This window comes from Microtus pennsylvanicus, chromosome X, assembly GCF_037038515.1.
Source record: "Microtus pennsylvanicus isolate mMicPen1 chromosome X, mMicPen1.hap1, whole genome shotgun sequence".
Lineage (NCBI taxonomy): Eukaryota > Metazoa > Chordata > Mammalia > Rodentia > Cricetidae > Microtus > Microtus pennsylvanicus.
Window position 1 is genome coordinate 34016323 of NC_134601.1, and position 22404 is coordinate 34038726.

Here is a 22404-nt window from a genome sequence, read left to right on the forward strand (position 1 = left end):
TTCCATCATGAAACATGGATAATCACTGGTAGGACTTTGGGCCTTAATTCTCCCAGGCAGCCTTAGGCACTATAAGAACTAGCCTGCAGTGAGGGGGACACTTGGAGCCTACTCCTCACTTTATGTCTCCAAGTCCTACAAGCAAACTGTATGCTGTTGGAAGGCTTTTCCGTCCCACCGGCCTGCTCTCAAACACATAGGCTTGTATTTCTTATCTATGCTCTACCACATGGCAGTGCCTTTTTTTCAGCATGGCATTTTTATCTTGTTTCTCTCTGCATCTGACTTGCAATTCTGCTCTTTTCCCCAGAGCCCTCTTTTTGTCTGCAAGTCCTGCCTAACGTTTTCCTGCCTAGATACTGGCCAGTCAACTCTTTATTAACCAATGAGAGTCATGCATATTCACAGTATAGAAAAGGATTACTTCACAGCAATATGCTGTCTTTAGTAATAGAGTCTTACCATCTAGTTCTGGAGTGCAACCAATACTCTTTATTGTTTTAGGGGCCTCAAGGGTCTTCAAGACCAAAAACTCCTAGGGGATGACTCTGGGATTCTCAACAATTTTGTGGCTTTTGTGGCACATGTATTTCCACTGTCACAAAATATCCTTGTTTGTAGCAGTTACATCCTAGGCTGTTGCTAATTATTGTCACCTGGTGGTTATCAAATGTGCCTTACACATCCATAAAGCTCCCCAGTGTTTCAAGGCTGTGCCTGGCCCTTGTCCCCACCTCCCTTGTGAACTGAGTGTTCTTTCTCTTTTGGGAACATTCTTAGGTATCTCAAATAGGTGTCCAATTCTGCAAAAATACTGACAAGTTTGTACCATTATGCTGTCTGGATCTAACATTTTTTTTAGAGGCTGAGCAGGGCAGCAACATAAAGCCCTGAACTAACATGCCACAGTGAATAGTGAGGTTATGAAGATAACCTCCGTGAAGCTCTCGGAAAGCCCATTGTGATCTGTTCTAAGCCAGTGATGGTCAGGTGATTGCAGTTCACAGCTGTCTTAGGGTTACTGTTGCTGTGATGTGATGCCATGACTGAAAACAGTTTGGGGAGGAAAGAGGCTACTTTGCTAGTTTTTTACTGTTCATCATTGAAGGGAGTCAGGATAGGAACTCAGACAGGGCAGGAAACTAGAGGCAGGAGCTGATGCAGAGGCCATAGAGGGGTGCAGCTTACTGGCCTGCTTCCCCTGGCTTGCTAAGCTGAAACCACATTCTTGTAGAACCCAGGACCAGTAGCACAGGGATGGCACCACCCACAATGGGTTGAACCTTCCCCCATCAGTTACTCATTAAGAAAATGCCCTCAGGGTTGTTTAGAGCCTGGTCTTATGGAGGCATTTTCTCCGTGGGGGGGGGTTGTCCTCTCAGATGACTTTAGCTTGTGTCAAGTTCACATAAAACTTTCCATAATAACAACTGAGAAGACACTATAGTGTGTGTGTGTGTGTGTGTATATATATATATATATGAGAGAGGGGGGTCCAATACAAACATGAATTTTATTCATGTCAATTACCTGGCTTCCTCATCATGGGGCACTTCTCATAAGGCCTCTGCATTTTCCTCAGCTCTGATAAACATGGTAGGACTGGTTTTAGCTTCTCAGTCTGAACTAAGGCCAGTAGGGTAAGAGTTGTCCACCTCCTTGGCCGTGTCTACACTTAGTGAACAATTTCTGGGACCAGGAGAGAAATGTACACAATTTAATCAGGAGAGGCAATTTGCCCATCCTTGATCAAGCTTAACTCCTTTACCCACCCCTTTGTTTTGTTTTTTTCAAGACAGGGTTTCTCTGTGTAACCGCCCTGGCTGTCCTGGAACTTGCTCTGTAGATCAGGCTGGCCTTGAGATCCTACTGCCCATGTCAAGCCTAAATATTTTTAACATCAATTGGAAGAACAATAAATTCACAATTCAGCATGGACCCTATGGTAGTTTGAATGTAATTGGTGCCCATAAGTGCCACAGAGCATGGCACTATTAAAAGGTGTGACTTTTTTGGAGTAGGTATGACCTTGTTGTAATCAGTGTGTCCCTGTGGAAGTGGGCTTTTGAGGTCTCATATGCTCAAGTCATGCCCAGTGTTTCAGTTCACTTCCTGTTGCCTGAAAGATGTAGGACTCTCAGCTCCTTCTCCAGCACCATGTCTGCCTATATGCCGCCATGTCCTGCTGTGATGATAATGGACTAAACCTGTGAAACTGTAAGCCACATAATTAGATGTTTTCCTTTATAAAAGTTGCTGTGATTGTGTTTCTTCACAGCAATAGACACTCTAAATAAGATAGGGCTCTTCAGTAAACCTGAATGAGCCTCACCTGCAGGTGCCCTAGCCACTCCAGTAGGGAAGTGGCTGGGGAGGTTACTGTCCCTGAAGACCTACTTTCTCCATAGTGTAGGTGCAGTAGAGATCACCTGTTTTTTTTATACTCACCTGTGTGGTGAATTACTTGATCAGGCCATAAAGCCTTTCAAAGGCTCACCCACACTGAATTTGATCTTATCAATTTTTTCCCTAGGGAGTCCTGCTGGATAGAAATCTATGTACATTTGCCTCCCAGTGACACAGACTGACCTGACCCTATTGTAGATCCCCCAGAAGCTGTTTTTGTTTTAGCACCTTACAGATCTAGGTCACCCCCTGGGGTAAGTCATTTGGGTCTGTTAAAGCTTCTCTTACTTTACAGTGATTATGTCCTACCATGAGACTCACTAAAGCTCGGTTCCAGTCTCATGGCCCCTCCTAAATCTCTCTCTTCCTCAACATTTGGATAAATGTTCTCATGTGTTCTGGAATGGGACAGTCTGTAGCTTTTTTTTTTTTTTTTAATTTTCGAGACAGGGTTTCTCTATAGCTTTTGGAGCCTGTCCTGGAACTAGCTCTTGTAGACTAAGCTGGCCTTGAACTCACAGAGATCTGCCTGCCTCTGCCTCCCAAGTGTTGGGATTAAAGGTGTGCGCCACCACTGCCTGGCTTGTCTGTAGCTTTTAATTGTCACTCTTGTCTTGTTTCTTCCCTCTTTACTATCCAAAACTTCCTGTGGATTCCAAATTTTGGGATCTAAGGAAGGACTCTTAAGCACAAACATTTGAAGGGGACCCCTCGCACAGCAGGGACTCCCTCCTGGATCATGGATTAGGCACAAACCACATTTAAACACCTGTTTTTACAGAGAGATTCTTTATTAAGTGGAAAGAAAAGTTAAAGTGGCCTCTTTCTGACTCAGGCAGAAAAATAGCAACAAATCACCTTGCAGGTATAACTTTTGGTTTTTGTTTTTTCAATACAGGGTTTCTCTAGCTTTGGAGCCTGTCCTGGAACTAGCTCTTGTAGACCAGGCTGGCCTCGAACTCACAGAGATCCGCCTGCCTTTGCCTCCCTAGTGCTGGGATTAAAGGCGTGTGCCACCACCACGCGGCACAGGTGTGGTGTAAGGGTTTTTGTTTGTCTATATGTTGCTTTCATTGGTTGAATAAAGAAACTGCCTTGACCTTTTGATAGGGCAGCACTTAGGTAGGTGGAGTAGACAGAACTGAATGCTGGGAAGAAGGGCAGACAGAGAGTCGCCATGGAGATGCCAAGTCAGACATGCAAAATTTCCCTGTAAGGCACGACCTTGTGGTAAACACAGATTATTAAAAATGGCTTAAATCAAGATGTGAGAGTTAACCAATAAGAAGTTAGAAATAATGGGCCAGACAGTGTTTAAATAAATACAGTTTCTGTGTGATTATTTTGGGGGTTAAGCTAGCTGGGCAGCCGGGATGACAAGCAGCCTGCTCCTCCTGTTACAGAGAGTCTGCGAGACATTCTACAGAATACAAAAAAAGTGACTAAACAGTTTTTAAAATTTCCTGCTTCATGAAAAAGTCTGCTGGATACTCTGGGCCTATAGGCTAAAGATGCCCCAATGGTACAAAAAAATTTTGGGTTGACTGTACAGGCAGCAAGATGTGTCTATCATTTCTAGAGTTTTGTTTTTTTTTCTTTTTTTTTAATTTATTTATTTATTAAAGATTTCTGTCTCTTCCCCGCCACCGCCTCCCATTTCCCTCCCCCTCCCCCAATTAAGTCTCCCCCCAGCCCGAAAAGCAATCAGGGTTCCCTGTCCTGTGGGAAGTCCAAGGAACCCCCACCTCCATCCAGGTCTAGTAAGTTGAGCATCCAACCTGCCTAGGCTCCCACAAAGCCAGTGCGTGCAGTAGGATCAGAAACCCATTGCCATTGTTCTTGAGTTCTCAGTAGTCCTCATTGTCCGCTATGTTCAGAGAGTCCGGTTTTATCCCAGGCTTTTCCAGACCCAGGCCAGCTGGCCTTGGTGAGTTCCCAATAGAACATCCCCATTGTCTCAGTGTGTGGGTGCACCCCTCGCGGTCCTGAGTTCCATGCTCGTGCTCTCTCTCCTTCTGCTCCTGATTTGGACCTTGAGATTTCAGTCCTGTGCTCCAATTTGGGTCTCTGTCTCTGTCTCCTTTCATCGCTTGCTGAAGGTTAATATTCAGGAGGATGCCTATATGTTTTTCTTTGGGTTCTCCTTATTTAGCTTCTCTAGGATCACTAATTATAAGCTCAATGTCCTTGGTTTATAGCTAGAAACCAAATATGAGTGAGTACATCCCATGTTCCTCTTTTTGGGTCTGGCTTACCTCACTCAGGATAGTGTTTTCTATTTCCATCCATTTGTATGCAAAATTCATGAAGTCCTTGTTTTTTATTGCTGAGTAGTACTCTAATATGTATAAATTCCATACTTTCTTCATCCATTCTTCCATTGAAGGGCATCTAGGTTGTTTCCAGGTTCTGGCTATCACAAACAATGCTGCTATGAACATTGTAGAGCATATACTTTTGTTGTATGATAAGGCCTCTCTTGGGTATATTCCCAAGAGTGGTATTGCTGGTCCAGGGGTAAGTTGATCCCGAATTTCCTGAGAAACCGCCATACTGCCTTCCAAAGTGGTTGCACAAGTTTGCATTCCCACCAGCAATGGATGAGTGTACCCCTTTCTCCACAACCTCTCCAACAAAGGCTATCATTGGTATTTCTGATTTTAGCCATTCTGACAGGTGTAAGATGGTATCTTAAAGTTGTCTTGATTTGCATTTCCCTGATCGCTAAGGAAGTTGAGCATGACCTTAAGTGTCTTTTGGCCATTTGAACTTCTTCTGTTGAGAATTCTCTTTTCAGCTCAATGCCCCATTTTATAATTGGGTTGATTAGCCTTTTACGGTCTAGTTTCTTGAGTTCTTTATATATTTTGGAGATCAGACCTTTGTCAGTTGCGGGGTTGGTGAAGATCTTCTCCCAGTTGGTGGGTTGCCTTTGTGTCTTAGTGACAGTGTCCTTTGCTTTACAGAAGCATCTCAGTCTCAGGAGGTCCCATTTATTCAATGAGGTCCTTAATGTCTGTGCTGCTGGGGTTATCCGCAAGAAGTGGTCTCCTGTGCCCATGTGTTGTAGAGTACTTCCCATTTTCTCTTCTATCAGGTTCACTGTGTTCAAACTGATATTGAGGTCTTTAATCCATTTGGACTTGAGTTTTGTGCATGGTGATAGATATGGATCTATTTTCATTCTTCTACAGGTTGACATCCAGTTTTGCCAGCACAATTTGTTGAAGATGCTCTCTTTTTTCCATTGTATACTTTTAGCTCCTTTATCGAAAATCAGGTGTTCATAGGTTTGTGGGTTAATGTCAGGGTCTTTAAAAGTTGCTTACAATGCATTTTCTGTTTACTTAGGTAATATTATATCCTTCTAAAGTCTTTTATGGGGTTAAAAATAATAATTATAGTTTTCCTTTGTTTTGATAAAAGATAAAATAGATATAAATATTATAACTGTAATTCTTGCTTGATAACTGTTTTATGTAATTTTACTATGTTAAAGTAAAAGCCTTTTTGTTTAAACAAAAAGGGGTAAATGGTGTAGGACGTTGTTCTATTTATATGTTGCTTTAATTGGTTGAATAAAGAAACTGCCTTGGCCTTTTTGATAGGGTAGAACTTAGGTAGGTGGAATAGACAGAACTGAATGCTGGGAAGAAGGTGGAGTAGACAGAACTGAATGCTGGTACGGACGCTGGTTAGAATCTTGCTGGTAAGCCACAATTATGTGGCCACACACAGATTAATGAAAAATGGGTTAAATTAAGATGTAAGAATTCTCCAATAAGAAATTAGAGCTAATGGGCCAGGCAGTGTTTAAATGAATACAGTTTCTGTGTGATTATTTTGGATGTAAGCTAGCTGGGAAGGATAAAACAGGGGCCCTGCTCCCTATGCAGGTGTAATTTTTAAGAGAAGAAGGGGAGGTCTGTGTTAGAATGGGCTAGGATGTGGTGGTAAAGGAGATAGGGGACTAGGGAGAAGGGGAAAGGAACAAGGAAAAGGGGGCTAGGGTATTTGTCCTTGAGCATGGGGGAGGACAAAGGGCTGCTTCTGGATAGAGAAGAGACAGAACGTAAAGGGGGAAACCCTGTGTTAGAAGGAAGTGTTTAATTTTAATTTGGCGTGTTAATTAGGTGAGCCAAGCGGGGGGGTGGCTTCTGATTGCTAGACTTCAATACTTTGATAGTTGGACCTTGGTAGTCAGCCTGGGGAAGAGAAATTGGCCAAATAAGGGAATAGACCTTTGTGGCTAGCTTTAGGTATGGAGAAGGGCAAGACCTGCCAGAGCCATGTGCTCAAGTGGGCTGTTGTCCCTTCACATCTAGCGCGCACTCTTCCTTGTATCCTGACAACGGCAAGACAGCATCTCTATTGCATCCTCTCTTACTGAAGCAAATTTCCACTGAGGAGCCATCAGTCCTGGCTGTCCTGGAACTTGCTCTGTAGACCAGGCTGACCTCGAACTGAAAGAGATCTGCCTGCCTCTGCCTCCTGGGTGCTGGGATTAAAGGGATGCACCACCACTGATTTCCTCAGACCGAGTGAGCCTCCTTTTAGAACATCTGAATCTTAAGCTTTCCTACTGTAGGACAGAATGCTTTATCTTAGAAGACAAGAGTACAAGTGCCTAACCCCAACCCTTACTGCCTTTGCCAGGGAGTTTCAATGCTTGTCAGAAATTTCCCTCTATCTGTTCTCAAGCATACTGAGCAAGTGACAGTGTACTTATTCAATTTAACTGTTTTTCAGCACTGCCATGGACAGGCTGCTAATATTGTCAGTCATGAATATGTTATATAGGCCGGGCGGTGGTGGCGTACGCCTTTAATCCCAGCACTTGGGAGGCAGAGGCAGGCAGATCTGTGAGTTCGAGACCAGCCTGGTCTACAAGAGCTAGTTCCAGGACAGGCTCCAAAACCACAGAGAAATCCTGTCTTGATAAACAAAACAAAAAAAAAAGAATATGTTATATAGTAAAGCATGGTGGCACATGCCTTTAAACCCTGTGCTCTCAGAAGGCAGAGGCAGGTGGATCTCTGAATTTGGGGCCAGAGGGGTCTACAGAGGGAATCCCATAATAGGGCTACATGGAGAAACCTTGTCTCAAAAAAAAGAATGTTATAAGGTTGGGGACACACCCCAATCAATGAAGTGCGTGCCACACAATCATGAGGACATGAATTTGGATTTGTTAGCACACATGTAAAGATTTAGATGTGGTAGCATGTGCTACCTACATTGGGTATCCTAGCATTAGGGAAACAAACATTAGGCTCTCTGAACAGCTATTCTTGCTGAGTTCCAGTGCATTGAAAGACTTGCCTTAAAAGGAAGGTACATGGGGCTCAGCAAATAACACTGGCAGCTCTTCTGGAGCACCCAGCTTTAATTCCCAGCACCCACATGGAAGCTCACAACCCCTCTGTAACTCAGTTCCAAGAGATCTGATGCCACCTGTTCTGGCCATTTCAGGCACTGCACACATGTGGTGCACATACATACATATGCAGGCAAAATGTCCATACACATAAAAAATATAGATGAAAAATATTTTTAAAAAAAGTAGAGAGAAATAGAGGAAGATACTGACATCTGATCTCCAAATGCGTGAATGCTTACATGCTTGTGCACCTCCTACACAGGAGCATGCAGACCTCCTACACAGGAGCAGGTGACCTCCTACAAAGGAGCATGTGACCTCCTACACAGGAGCATGTGACCTCCTACACAGGAGCATGTGACCTCCTCCACAGGAGCATGCGCACCTCCTACACAGGAGCATGTGCACCTCCTTCCCGCCTACATAGGAGCATGTGACCTCCTACACAGGAGCATGTGACCTCCTACACAGGAGCATGTGCAACTCCTATTCTCCTACACAGGAGCATGCGCACCTCCTATTCTCCTACACAGGAGCATGTGAAACTTCTATCCTCCTACATAGGAGCATGCGCACCTCATACACAGGAGCATGCGCACCTCCTACACAGGAGCATATGCACCTCCTACACAGGAGCATGTGCACCTCCTATCCTCCTACACAGGAGCATGCGCACCTCCTACAAGGAGCATGTGACCTCCTACACAGGAGCATGTGAACCTTCTATCCTCCTACACAGGAGCATGTGCACCTCCTACACAGGATCATGCGCACCTCCTACCCAGGAGCAGGTGCACCTCCTACACAGGAGCAGGCGCACCTCCTACACAGGAGCATGCGCACCTCCTACACAGGAGCATGCGCACCTCCTACACAGGAGCATGCGCACCTCCTACATAGGAGCATGTGACCTCCTACACAGGAGCATGTGAACTCCTACACAGGAGCATGCGCACCTCCTACACAGGAGCATGTGACCTACACAGGAGCATGTGACCTCCTACACAGGAGCATGTGACCTCCTACACAGGAGCATGTGACCTCCTACACAGGAGCATGTGACCTCCTACACAGGAGAATGCGCACCTCCTACACAGGAGCATGCGCACCTCCTACACAGGAGCATGCGCACCTCCTACACAGGAGCATGCGCACCTCCTACACAGGAGCATGCGCACCTCCTACACAGGAGCATGTGACCTCCACAGGAGCATGCGCACTTCCTACACAGGAGCCTGTGACCTCCTACACAGGAGCATGCGCACCTCCTACACAGGAGCATGCGCACCTCCTACACAGGAGAATGCGCACCTCCTACACAGGAGCATGCGCACCTCCTACATAGGGGCATGTGACCTCCTACACAGGAGCATGTGACCTCCTACACAGGAGCATGTGACCTCCTACAGAGGAGAATGCGCACCTCCTACACAGGAGCATGTGACCTCCTACACAGGAGCATGTGAACCTTCTATCCTCCTACACAGGAGCATGTGCACATCCTACACAGGATCATGCGCACCTCCTACACAGGAGCAGGTGCACCTCCTACACAGGAGCATGCGCACCTCCTACACAGGAGCATGCGCACCTCCTACACACGAGCATGCGCACCTCCTACATAGGAGCATGTGACCTCCTACATAGGAGCATGTGACTTCCTACACAGGAGCATGTGACCTCCTACACAGGAGCATGCGCACCTCCTACACAGGAGCATGTGACCTCCTACACAGGAGCATGTGACCTCCTACACAGGAGAATGCGCACTTCCTACACAGGAGCATGAGCACCTCCTACACAGGAGCATGCGCACCTCCTACACAGGAGCATGCACACCTCCTACACAGGAGCATGTGACCTCCTACACAGGAGCATGCACACCTGCTACACAGGAGCATGTGACCTCCTACACAGGAGCATGCGCACCTCCTACACAGGAGCATGTGCACCTCCTACACAGGAGCATGCGCACCTCCTACACAGGAGCATGTGACCTCCTACACAGGAGCATGTGCACCTCCTACACAGGAGCATGTGACCTCCTACACAGGAGCATGCGCACCTCCTACACAGGAGCATGCGCACCTCCTCCACAGGAGCATGCGCACCTCCTACACAGGAGCAGGTGCACCACCTACAAAGGAGCATGCGCACCTCCTACACAGGAGCATGTGACCTCCTACACAGGAGCATGCGCACCTCCTATCCTCCTACACAGGAGCATGTGCACCTCCTACACAGGAGCATGTGACCTCCTACACAGGAGCATGTGACCTCCTACACAGGAGCATGCGCACCTGCTACACAGGAGCATGTGACCTCCTACACAGGAGCATGCGCAACTCCTACACAGGAGCAGGTGCACCTCCTATCCTCCTACACAGGACCATGCGCACCTCCAACACAGGAGCATGCGCACCTCCTACACAGGAGCATGTGACCTCCTACACAGGAGCATGCGCACCTCCTACACAGGAGCATGTGACCTCCTACACAGGAGCATGTGACCTCCTACTCAGGAGCATGTGACTTCCTACACAGGAGAATGCGCACCTCCTACACAGGAGCATGCGCACCTCCTACACAGGAGCATGTGACCTCCTACACAGGAGCATGTGACCTCCTACACAGGAGCATGTGACCTCCTACACAGGAGCATGCGCACCTCCTACACAGGAGCATGTGACCTCCTACACAGGAGAATGCGCACCTCCTACACAGGAGCATGTGCACCTCCTACACAGGAGCATGTGACCTCCTACACAGGAGCATGTGAACCTTCTATCCTCCTACACAGGAGCATGTGCACCTCCTACACAGGAGCAGGTGCACCTCCTACACAGGAGCAGGTGCACCTCCTACACAGGAGCATGCGTACCTCCTACACAGGAGCATGCGCAACTCCTACACAGGAGCATGCGCACCTCCTACATAGGAGCATGCGCACCTCCTACACAGGAGCATGTGACCTCCTACACAGGAGCATGCGCACCTCCTATACAGGAGCATGTGACTTCCTACACAGGAGCATGTGACCTCCTACAGAGGAGCACGTGCACCACCTACACAGGAGCATGCACACCTCCTACATAGGAGCATGTGACCTCCAACACAGGAGCATGTGACCTCCTACACAGGAGCATGTGACCTCCTACACAGGAGCATGTGAACCTTCTATCCTCCTACACAGGAGCATGCGCACCTCCTACACAGGAGCATGCGCACCTCCTACACAGGAGCATGTGAACCTCCTACACAGGAGCATGCGCACCTCCTACACAGGAGCATGCGGACCTCCTACACAGGAGCATGTGACCTCCTAAACAGGAGCATGCGCACCTCCTACACAGGAGCATGCGGACTTCCTACACAGGAGCAGGTGCACCTCCTAAAGAGGAGCATGTGAACCTTCTATCTTCCTACACAGGAGCATGCGCACCTCCTACACAGGAGCATGTGACCTCCTACACAGGAGCATGCGCACCTCCTACACAGGAGCATGCGCACCTCCTACACAGGAGCATGCGCACCTCCTACACAGGAGCATGCGGACGTCCTACACAGGAGCATGTGACCTCCTACACAGGAGCATGCGCACCTCCTACACAGGAGTATGCGCACCTCCTACACAGGAGCATGTGACCTCCTACACAGGAGCATGCGCACCTCCTACACAGGAGCATGCGCACGTCCTCCACAGGAGCATGTGCACCGCCTACACAGGAGCATGTGACCTCCTACACAGGAGCATGTGACCTCCTACACAGGAGCATGTGACCTCCTACACAGGAGCATGTGAACCTTTTATCCTCCTACACAGGAGCATGTGCACCTCCTACACAGGATCATGTGCACCTCCTACACAGGAGCAGGTGCACCTCCTACACAGGAGCATGCGCACCTCCTACACAGGAGCATGCGCACCTCCTACACAGGAGCATGCGCACCTCCTACACAGGAGCATGCACACCTCCAACACAGGAGCATGCGCACCTCCTACATAGGAGCATGTGACCTCCTACACAGTAGCATGTGACCTCCTACACAGGAGCATGTGACCTCCTACACAGGAGCATGCGCACCTCCTACACAGGAGCATGTGACCTCCTACACAGGAGCATGTGACCTCCTACACAGGAGCATGTGACCTCCTACACAGGAGCATGAGACCTTCTACACAGGAGCATGTGACCTCCTCCACAGGAGCATGTGCACCGCCTACACAGGAGCATGTGACCTCCTACACAGGAGCATGTGACCTCCTACACAGGAGCATGTGACCTCCTACACAGGAGCATGTGAACCTTCTATCCTCCTACACAGGAGCATGTGCACCTCCTACACAGGAGCATGCGCACCTCCTACACAGGAGCATGTGAACCTCCTACACAGGAGCAGGCGCACCTCCTACACAGGAGCATGCGCACCTCTTACACAGGAGCATGTGACCTCCTAAACAGGAGCATGTGACCTCCTACACAGGAGCAGGTGCACCTCCTACACAGGAGCATGTGACCTCCTACACAGGAGCATGTGACCTCCTACACAGGAGCAGGTGCACCTCCTACACAGGAGCATGTGCACCTCCTACACAGGAGCATGCGCACCTCCTACATAGGAGCAGGTGCACCTCCTACACAGGAGCATATGCACCTCCTACACAGGAGCATGTGACCTCCTACACAGGAGCATGTGACCTCCTACACAGGAGCATGTGACCTCCTACACAGGAGCATGTGACCTCCTACACAGGAGCATGTGCACCTCCTATTCTCCTACACAGGAGCAAGTGAAACTTCTATTCTACTACATAGGAGCTTGCGCACCTCTTACACAGGAGCATGTGACCTCCTACACAGGAGCATGTGACCTCCTACACAGGAGCATGCACACCGCCTACACAGGAGCTGCGCACCTCCTACACAGGAGTATGTGACCTCCTACACAGGAGCATGCGCACCTCCTACACAGGAGCATGTGACCTCCTACACAGGAGCATGTGACCTCCTACCCAGGAGCAGGTGCACCTCCTACACAGGAGCATGTGACCTCCTACACAGGAGCATGTGACCTCCTACACAGGAGCATGTGACCTCCTACACAGGAGCAGGTGCACCTCCTACACAGGAGCATGCGCACCTCCTATCCTCCTACACAGGAGCATGCGCACCTCCTACACAGGAGCATGTGCACATCCTACACAGGAGCATGTGACCTCCTACACAGGAGCATGTGACCTCCTACACAAAGCATGTGACCTCCTACACAGGAGGATGTGAACCTTCTATCCTCCTACACAGGAGCATGTGCACCTCCTACACAGGATCATGCGCACCTCCTACACAGGAGCAGGTGCACCTCCTACACAGGAGCATGCGCACCTCCTACACAGGAGCATGCGCACCTCCTACACAGGAGCATGCGCAGCTCCTACACAGGAGCATGCGCACCTCCTACATAGGAGCATGTGACCTCCTACACAGGAGCATGTGACCTCCTACACAGGAGCATGTGACCTCCTACACAAGAGCATGCGCACCTCCTACACACGAGCATGTGACCTCCTACACAGGAGCATGTGACCTCCTACACAGGAGCATGTGACCTCCTACACAGGAGAATGCGCTCCTCCTACACAGGAGCATGCGCACCTCCTACACAGGAGCATGTGACCTCCTACACAGGAGCATGTGACCTCCTACACAGGAGCATGTGACCTCCTACACAGGAGAATGCGCTCCTCCTACACAGGAGCAGGTGCACCTCCTACACAGGAGCATGCGCACCTCCTACACAGGAGCATTCGCACCTCCTACCCTCCTACACAGGAGCATGTGCACTTCCTACACAGGAGCATGCGCACCTCCTACACAGGAGCATGTGACGTCCTACACAGGAGCATGCGCACCTGCTACACAGGAGCATGTGACCTCCTACACAGGAGCATGCGCAACTCCTACACAGGAGCAGGTGCTCCTCCTATCCTCCTACACAGGAGCATGTGCACCTCCTACACAGGAGCATGTGAACCTTCTATCCTCCTACATAGATGTATGCGCACCTCCTACACAGGAGCATGTGACCTCCTACACAGGAGCATGCGCACCTCCTACACAGGAGCATGTGACCTCCTACACAGGAGCATGCGCACCTCCTACACAGGAGCATGCGCACCTCCTACACAGGAGCATGTGACCTCCTACACAGGAGCATGTGACCTCCTACAAAGGATCATGCGCACCTCCTACACAAGAGAATGCGCACCTCCTACACAGGAGCATGTGACCTCCTACACTGGAGCATGCGCACCTCCTACACAGGAGCATGTGCACCTCCTACACAGGAGCATGTGACCTCCTACACAGGAGCATGTGACCTCCTACACAGGAGCATGTGACCTCCTACACAGGAGCATGCGACCTCCTACACAGGAGCATGCACACCGCCTACACAGGAGCTGCGCACCTCCTACACAGGAGTATGTGACCTCCTACACAGGAGCATGCGCACCTCCTACACAGGAGCATGTGACCTCCTACACAGGAGCATGTGACCTCCTACACAGGAGAATGCGCACCTCCTACACAGGAGCATGTGACCTCCTACACAGGAGCATGTGACCTCCTACACAGGAGCATGCGCACCTCCTACATAGGAGCATGCGCACCTGCTACACAGGAGCATGTGACCTCCTACACAGGAGCATGTGACCTCCTACACAGGAGCATGTGCACCCCCTACACAGGAGCATGCGCACCTCCTACATAGGAGCATGTGACCTCCTACAGAGGAGCATGTGACCTCCTACACAGGAGCATGCGCACCTCCTACACAGGAGCATGTGACCTCCTACACAGGAGCATGCGCACCTCCTATCCTACACAGGAGCATGCGCACCTCCTACACAGGAGCATGCGCACCTCCTACACAGGAGCATGCGCACCTCCTACACAGGAGCATGTGACCTCCTACACAGGAGCATGTGCACCTCCTATCCTCCTACACAGGAGCATGTGACCTCCTACACAGGAGCATGTGCACCTCCTATCCTCCTACATAGGAGCAGGTGCACCTCCTACACAGGAGCATGTGACCTCCTATACAGGAGCATGCGCACCTCCTACACAGGAGCATGTGCACCTCCTACACAGGAGCATGTGACCTCCTACACAGGAGCATGTGACCTCCTACACAGGAGCATGTGACCTCCTACACAGGAGCATGCGCACCTCCTATTCAGGAGCATGTGACCTCCTACACAGGTGCATGCGCACCTCCTACACAGGAGCATGCGCACCTCCTACACAGGAGCATGCGCACCTCCTACACAGGAGCATGCGCACCTCCTACACAGGAGCATGTGCACCTCCTACACAGGAGCATGTGACCTACACAGGAGCATGTGACCTCCTACACAGGAGCATGCACACCTCCTACGCAGGAGCATGCGCACCTCCTACACAGGAGCATGTGACCTCCTACACAGGAGAATGCGCACCTCCTACACAGGAGCATGTGCACCTCCTACACAGGAGCATGTGACCTCCTACACAGGAGCATGTGAACCTTCTATCCTCCTACACAGGAGCATGTGCACCTCCTACACAGGAGCAGGTGCACCTCCTACACAGGAGCAGGTGCACCTCCTACACAGGAGCATGCGTACCTCCTACACAGGAGCATGCGCACCTCCTACACAGGAGCATGCGCACCTCCTACATAGCAGCATGCGCACCTCCTACACAGGAGCATGTGACCTCCTACACAGGAGCATGTGACCTCCTACACAGGAGCATGCGCACCTCCTACACAGGAGCATGTGACCTCCTACACAGGAGCATGTGACCTCCTACAGAGGAGCACGTGCACCACCTACACAGGAGCATGCACACCTCCTACATAGGAGCATGTGACCTCCAACACAGGAGCATGTGACCTCCTACACAGGAGCATGTGACCTCCTACACAGGAGCATGTGAACCTTCTATCCTCCTACACAGGAGCATGCGCACCTCCTACACAGGAGCATGCGCACCTCCTACACAGGAGCATGTGAACCTCCTACACAGGAGCATGCGCACCTCCTACACAGGAGCATGCGGACCTCCTACACAGGAGCATGTGACCTCCTAAACAGGAGCATGCGCACCTCCTACACAGGAGCATGCGGACTTCCTACACAGGAGCAGGTGCACCTCCTAAAGAGGAGCATGTGAACCTTCTATCTTCCTACACAGGAGCATGTGCACCTCCTACACAGGAGCATGTGACCTCCTACACAGGAGCATGCGCACCTCCTACACAGGAGCATGCGCACCTCCTACACAGGAGCATGCGCACCTCCTACACAGGAGCATGCGGACGTCCTACCCAGGAGCATGTGACCTCCTACACAGGAGCATGCGCACCTCCTACACAGGAGTATGCGCACCTCCTACACAGGAGCATGTGACCTCCTACACAGGAGCATGCGCACCTCCTACACAGGAGCATGCGCACGTCCTCCACAGGAGCATGTGCACCGCCTACACAGGAGCATGTGACCTCCTACACAGGAGCATGTGACCTCCTACACAGGAGCATGTGACCTCCTACACAGGAGCATGTGAACCTTTTATCCTCCTACACAGGAGCATGTGCACCTCCTACACAGGATCATGTGCACCTCCTACACAGGAGCATGTGACCTCCTACACAGGAGCATGCGCACCTCCTACACAGGAGCATGCGCACCTCCTACACAGGAGCATGCACACCTCCAACACAGGAGCATGCGCACCTCCTACATAGGAGCAGGTGCACCTCCTACACAGGAGCATGTGCACCTCCTATTCTCCTACACAGGAGCAAGTGAAACTTCTATTCTACTACATAGGAGCTTGCGCACCTCTTACACAGGAGCATGTGACCTCCTACACAGGAGCATGTGACCTCCTACCCAGGAGCAGGTGCACCTCCTACACAGGAGCATGTGACCTCCTACACAGGAGCATGGGACCTCCTACACAGGAGCATGTGACCTCCTACACAGGAGCAGGTGCACCTCCTACACAGGAGCATGCGCACCTCCTATCCTCCTACACAGGAGCATGCGCACCTCCTACACAGGAGCATGTGCACATCCTACACAGGAGCATGTGACCTCCTACACAGGAGCATGTGACCTCCTACACAGGAGCATGTGACCTCCTACACAGGAGCATGTGACCTCCTACACAGGAGCATGTGACCTCCTACACAGGAGGATGTGAACCTTCTATCCTCCTACACAGGAGCATGTGCACCTCCTACACAGGATCATGCGCACCTCCTACACAGGAGCAGGTGCACCTCCTACACAGGAGCATGCGCACCTCCTACACAGGAGCATGCGCACCTCCTACACAGGAGCATGCGCAGCTCCTACACAGGAGCATGCGCAGCTCCTACACAGGAGCATGCGCACCTCCTACATAGGAGCATGTGACCTCCTACACAGGAGCATGTGACCTCCTACACAGGAGCATGTGACCTCCTACACAAGAGCATGCGCACCTCCTACACACGAGCATGTGACCTCCTACACAGGAGCATGTGACCTCCTACACAGGAGCATGTGACCTCCTACACAGGAGCATGTGACCTCCTACACAGGAGAATGCGCTCCTCCTACACAGGAGCATGCGCACCTCCTACACAGGAGCATGTGACCTCCTACACAGGAGCATGTGACCTCCTACACAGGAGCATGCGCACCTCCTACACAGGAGCAGGTGCACCTCCTACACAGGAGCATGCGCACCTCCTACACAGGAGCATTCGCACCTCCTACCCTCCTACACAGGAGCATGTGCACTTCCTACACAGGAGCATGCGCACCTCCTACACAGGAGCATGTGACGTCCTACACAGGAGCATGCGCACCTGCTACACAGGAGCATGTGACCTCCTACACAGGAGCATGCGCAACTCCTACACAGGAGCAGGTGCACCTCCTATCCTCCTACACAGGAGCATGTGCACCTCCTACACAGGAGCATGTGAACCTTCTATCCTCCTACATAGATGTATGCGCACCTCCTACACAGGAGCATGTGACCTCCTACACAGGAGCATGGGCACCTCCTACACAGGAGCATGTTACCTCCTACAAAGGAGCATGTGACCTCCTACACAGGAGCATGCGCACCTCCTACACAGGAGCATGCGCACCTCCTACACAGGAGCATGTGCACCTCCTACACAGGAGCATGTGACCTCCTACACAGGAGCATGTGACCTCCTACAAAGGAGCATGCGCACCTCCTACACAAGAGAATGCCCACCTCCTACACAGGAGCATGTGACCTCCTACACTGGAGCATGCGCACCTCCTACACAGGAGCATGTGCACCTCCTACACAGGAGCATGTGACCTCCTACACAGGAGCATGTGACCTCCTACACAGGAGCATGTGACCTCCTACACAGGAGCATGCACACCGCCTACACAGGAGCTGCGCACCTCCTACACAGGAGTATGTGACCTCCTACACAGGAACATGCGCACCTCCTACACAGGAGCATGTGACCTCCTACACAGGAGCATGTGACCTCCTAAACAGGAGCATGTGACCTCCTACACAGGAGCATGTGACCTCCTACACAGGAGCAGGCGCACCTCCTACATAGGAGCATGCGCACCTGCTACACAGGAGCATGTGACCTCCTAAACAGGAGCATGCGCACCTCCTACACAGGAGCATGCGGACTTCCTACACAGGAGCAGGTGCACCTCCTAAAGAGGAGCATGTGAACCTTCTATCTTCCTACACAGGAGCATGTGCACCTCCTACACAGGAGCATGTGACCTCCTACACAGGAGCATGCGCACCTCCTACACAGGAGCATGCGCACCTCCTACACAGGAGCATGCGGACGTCCTACCCAGGAGCATGTGACCTCCTACACAGGAGCATGCGCACCTCCTACACAGGAGTATGCGCACCTCCTACACAGGAGCATGTGACCTCCTACACAGGAGCATGCGCACCTCCTACACAGGAGCATGCGCACGTCCTCCACAGGAGCATGTGCACCGCCTACACAGGAGCATGTGACCTCCTACACAGGAGCATGTGACCTCCTACACAGGAGCATGTGACCTCCTACACAGGAGCATGTGAACCTTTTATCCTCCTACACAGGAGCATGTGCACCTCCTACACAGGATCATGTGCACCTCCTACACAGGAGCATGTGACCTCCTACACAGGAGCATGCGCACCTCCTACACAGGAGCATGCGCACCTCCTACACAGGAGCATGCACACCTCCAACATAGGAGCATGCGCACCTCCTACATAGGAGCAGGTGCACCTCCTACACAGGAGCATGTGCACCTCCTATTCTCCTACACAGGAGCAAGTGAAACTTCTATTCTACTACATAGGAGCTTGCGCACCTCTTACACAGGAGCATGTGACCTCCTACACAGGAGCATGTGACCTCCTACACAGGAGCAGGTGCACCTCCTACACAGGAGCATGTGACCTCCTACACAGGAGCATGTGACCTCCTACACAGGAGCATGTGACCTCCTACACAGGAGCAGGTGCACCTCCTACACAGGAGCATGCGCACCTCCTATCCTCCTACACAGGAGCATGCGCACCTCCTACACAGGAGCATGTGCACATCCTACACAGGAGCATGTGACCTCCTACACAGGAGCATGTGACCTCCTACACAGGAGCATGTGACCTCCTACACAGGAGGATGTGAACCTTCTATCCTCCTACACAGGAGCATGTGCACCTCCTACACAGGATCATGCGCACCTCCTACACAGGAGCAGGTGCACCTCCTACACAGGAGCATGCGCACCTCCTACACAGGAGCATGCGCACCTCCTACACAGGAGCATGCGCAGCTCCTACACAGGAGCATGCGCAGCTCCTACACAGGAGCATGCGCACCTCCTACATAGGAGCATGTGACCTCCTACACAGGAGCATGTGACCTCCTACACAGGAGCATGTGACCTCCTACACAAGAGCATGCGCACCTCCTACACACGAGCATGTGACCTCCTACACAGGAGCATGTGACCTCCTACACAGGAGCATGTGACCTCCTACACAGGAGAATGCGCTCCTCCTACACAGGAGCATGCGCACCTCCTACACAGGAGCATGTGACCTCCTACACAGGAGCATGTGACCTCCTACACAGGAGCATGCGCACCTCCTACACAGGAGCAGGTGCACCTCCTACACAGGAGCATGCGCACCTCCTACACAGGAGCATTCGCACCTCCTACCCTCCTACACAGGAGCATGTGCACTTCCTACACAGGAGCATGCGCACCTCCTACACAGGAGCATGTGACGTCCTACACAGGAGCATGCGCACCTGCTACACAGGAGCATGTGACCTCCTACACAGGAGCAGGTGCACCTCCTATCCTCCTACACAGGAGCATGTGCACCTCCTACACAGGAGCATGTGAACCTTCTATCCTCCTACATAGATGTATGCGCACCTCCTACACAGGAGCATGTGACCTCCTACACAGGAGCATGCGCACCTCCTACACAGGAGCATGTGACCTCCTACAAAGGAGCATGTGACCTCCTACACAGGAGCATGCGCACCTCCTACACAGGAGCATGCGCACCTCCTACACAGGAGCATGTGCACCTCCTACACAGGAGCATGTGACCTCCTACACAGGAGCATGTGACCTCCTACAAAGGAGCATGCGCACCTCCTACACAAGAGAATGCCCACCTCCTACACAGGAGCATGTGACCTCCTACACTGGAGCATGCGCACCTCCTACACAGGAGCATGTGCACCTCCTACACAGGAGCATGTGACCTCCTACACAGGAGCATGTGACCTCCTACACAGGAGCATGCACACCGCCTTCACAGGAGCTGCGCACCTCCTACACAGGAGTATGTGACCTCCTACACAGGAGCATGCGCACCTCCTACACAGGAGCATGTGACCTCCTACACAGGAGCATGTGACCTCCTAAACAGGAGCATGTGACCTCCTACACAGGAGCATGTGACCTCCTACACAGGAGCATGCGCACCTCCTACATAGGAGCATGCGCACCTGCTACACAGGAGCATGTGACCTCCTACACAGGAGCATGTGACCTCCTACACAGGAGCATGTGCACCCCCTACACAGGAGCATGCGCACCTCCTACATAGGAGCATGTGACCTCCTACAGAGGAGCATGTGACCTCCTACACAGGAGCATGCGCACCTCCTACACAGGAGCATGTGACCTCCTACACAGGAGCATGCGCACCTCCTATCCTACACAGGAGCATGCGCACCTCCTACACAGGAGCATGCGCACCTCCTACACAGGAGCATGTGACCTCCTACACAGGAGCATGTGACCTCCTACACAGGAGCATGCGCACCTCCTACACAGGAGCATGTGACCTCCTACACAGGAGCATGCGCACCTCCTATCCTACACAGGAGCATGCGCACCTCCTACACAGGAGCATGTGACCTCCTACACAGGAGCATGCGCACCTCCTACACAGGAGCATGTGACCTCCTACACAGGAGCATGTGCACCTCCTATCCTCCTACATAGGAGCAGGTGCACCTCCTACACAGGAGCATGTGACCTCCTATACAGGAGCATGTGACCTCCTACACAGGAGCATGTGCACCTCCTACACAGGAGCATGTGACCTCCTACACAGGAGCATGTGACCTCCTACACAGGAGCATGTGACCTCCTACACAGGAGCATGTGACCTCCTACTCAGGAGCATGTGACCTCCTACACAGGAGCATGCGCACCTCCTACACAGGAGCATGCGCACCTCCTACACAGGAGCATGCGCACCTCCTACACAGGAGCATGCGCACCTCCTACACAGGAGCATGTGCACCTCCTACACAGGAGCATGTGACCTCCTACGCAGGAGCATACGCACCTCCTACGCAGGAGCATGCGCACCTCCTACGCAGGAGCATGCGCACCTCCTACGCAGGAGCATGTGCACCTCCTACGCAGGAGCATGCGCACCTCCTACGCAGGAGCATGCGCACCTCCTACACAGGAGCATGCGCACCTCCTACACAGGAGCATGCGCACCTCCTACACAGGAGCATGTGCAGATGCATATGCACACACACATACTACATACAAAAGTGTTTGAAAATGTTATCTAGTAAAGGTTTGGAAAAGTCACCTTGTCTCCCAAGACAGTAGTGATTTCCGTACTGCTCATTGAGTTAATACATATTCACCTTGTTCACTGACATGTAGTATGACTGTGGAGTCAGACTTGGTTAACCTACATACATGACCTTGATCATTAAAAAAAAAACTTTTATTGATTCCTTGTAGGGTTCACATCATGCGTTTTGATCCTTCTTATTTTCCCATCCTCTTTCATCTGTCCTCTGCCTTTGCAACATCCCCCACCCCAAATCAGAACCAAACTCAAAAGAAAACTAAAGAAACGAAACAAAAAGGAAACTCTTGTCGTGGAAGCTGTAGTGTGGTTCAGTGAGTCACACAGTTTACCCTTTAGTCCATTCATCTTGTAAGTGTTCATTGCCATGAGTCATTGGTCGGACTTGGCCTCTGGCTCCTGCTACACCACTGA

At 51.4% G+C, this 22404-nt stretch overlaps 1 protein-coding gene across 8 annotated transcripts in view; it reads left to right on the forward strand.

The window, feature by feature from the left end:
- Nucleotides 1–22404, forward strand: part of Vsig1 (V-set and immunoglobulin domain containing 1) — a 163166-nt gene that overhangs the window by 32660 nt on the left and 108102 nt on the right. The window lies entirely within an intron of this gene.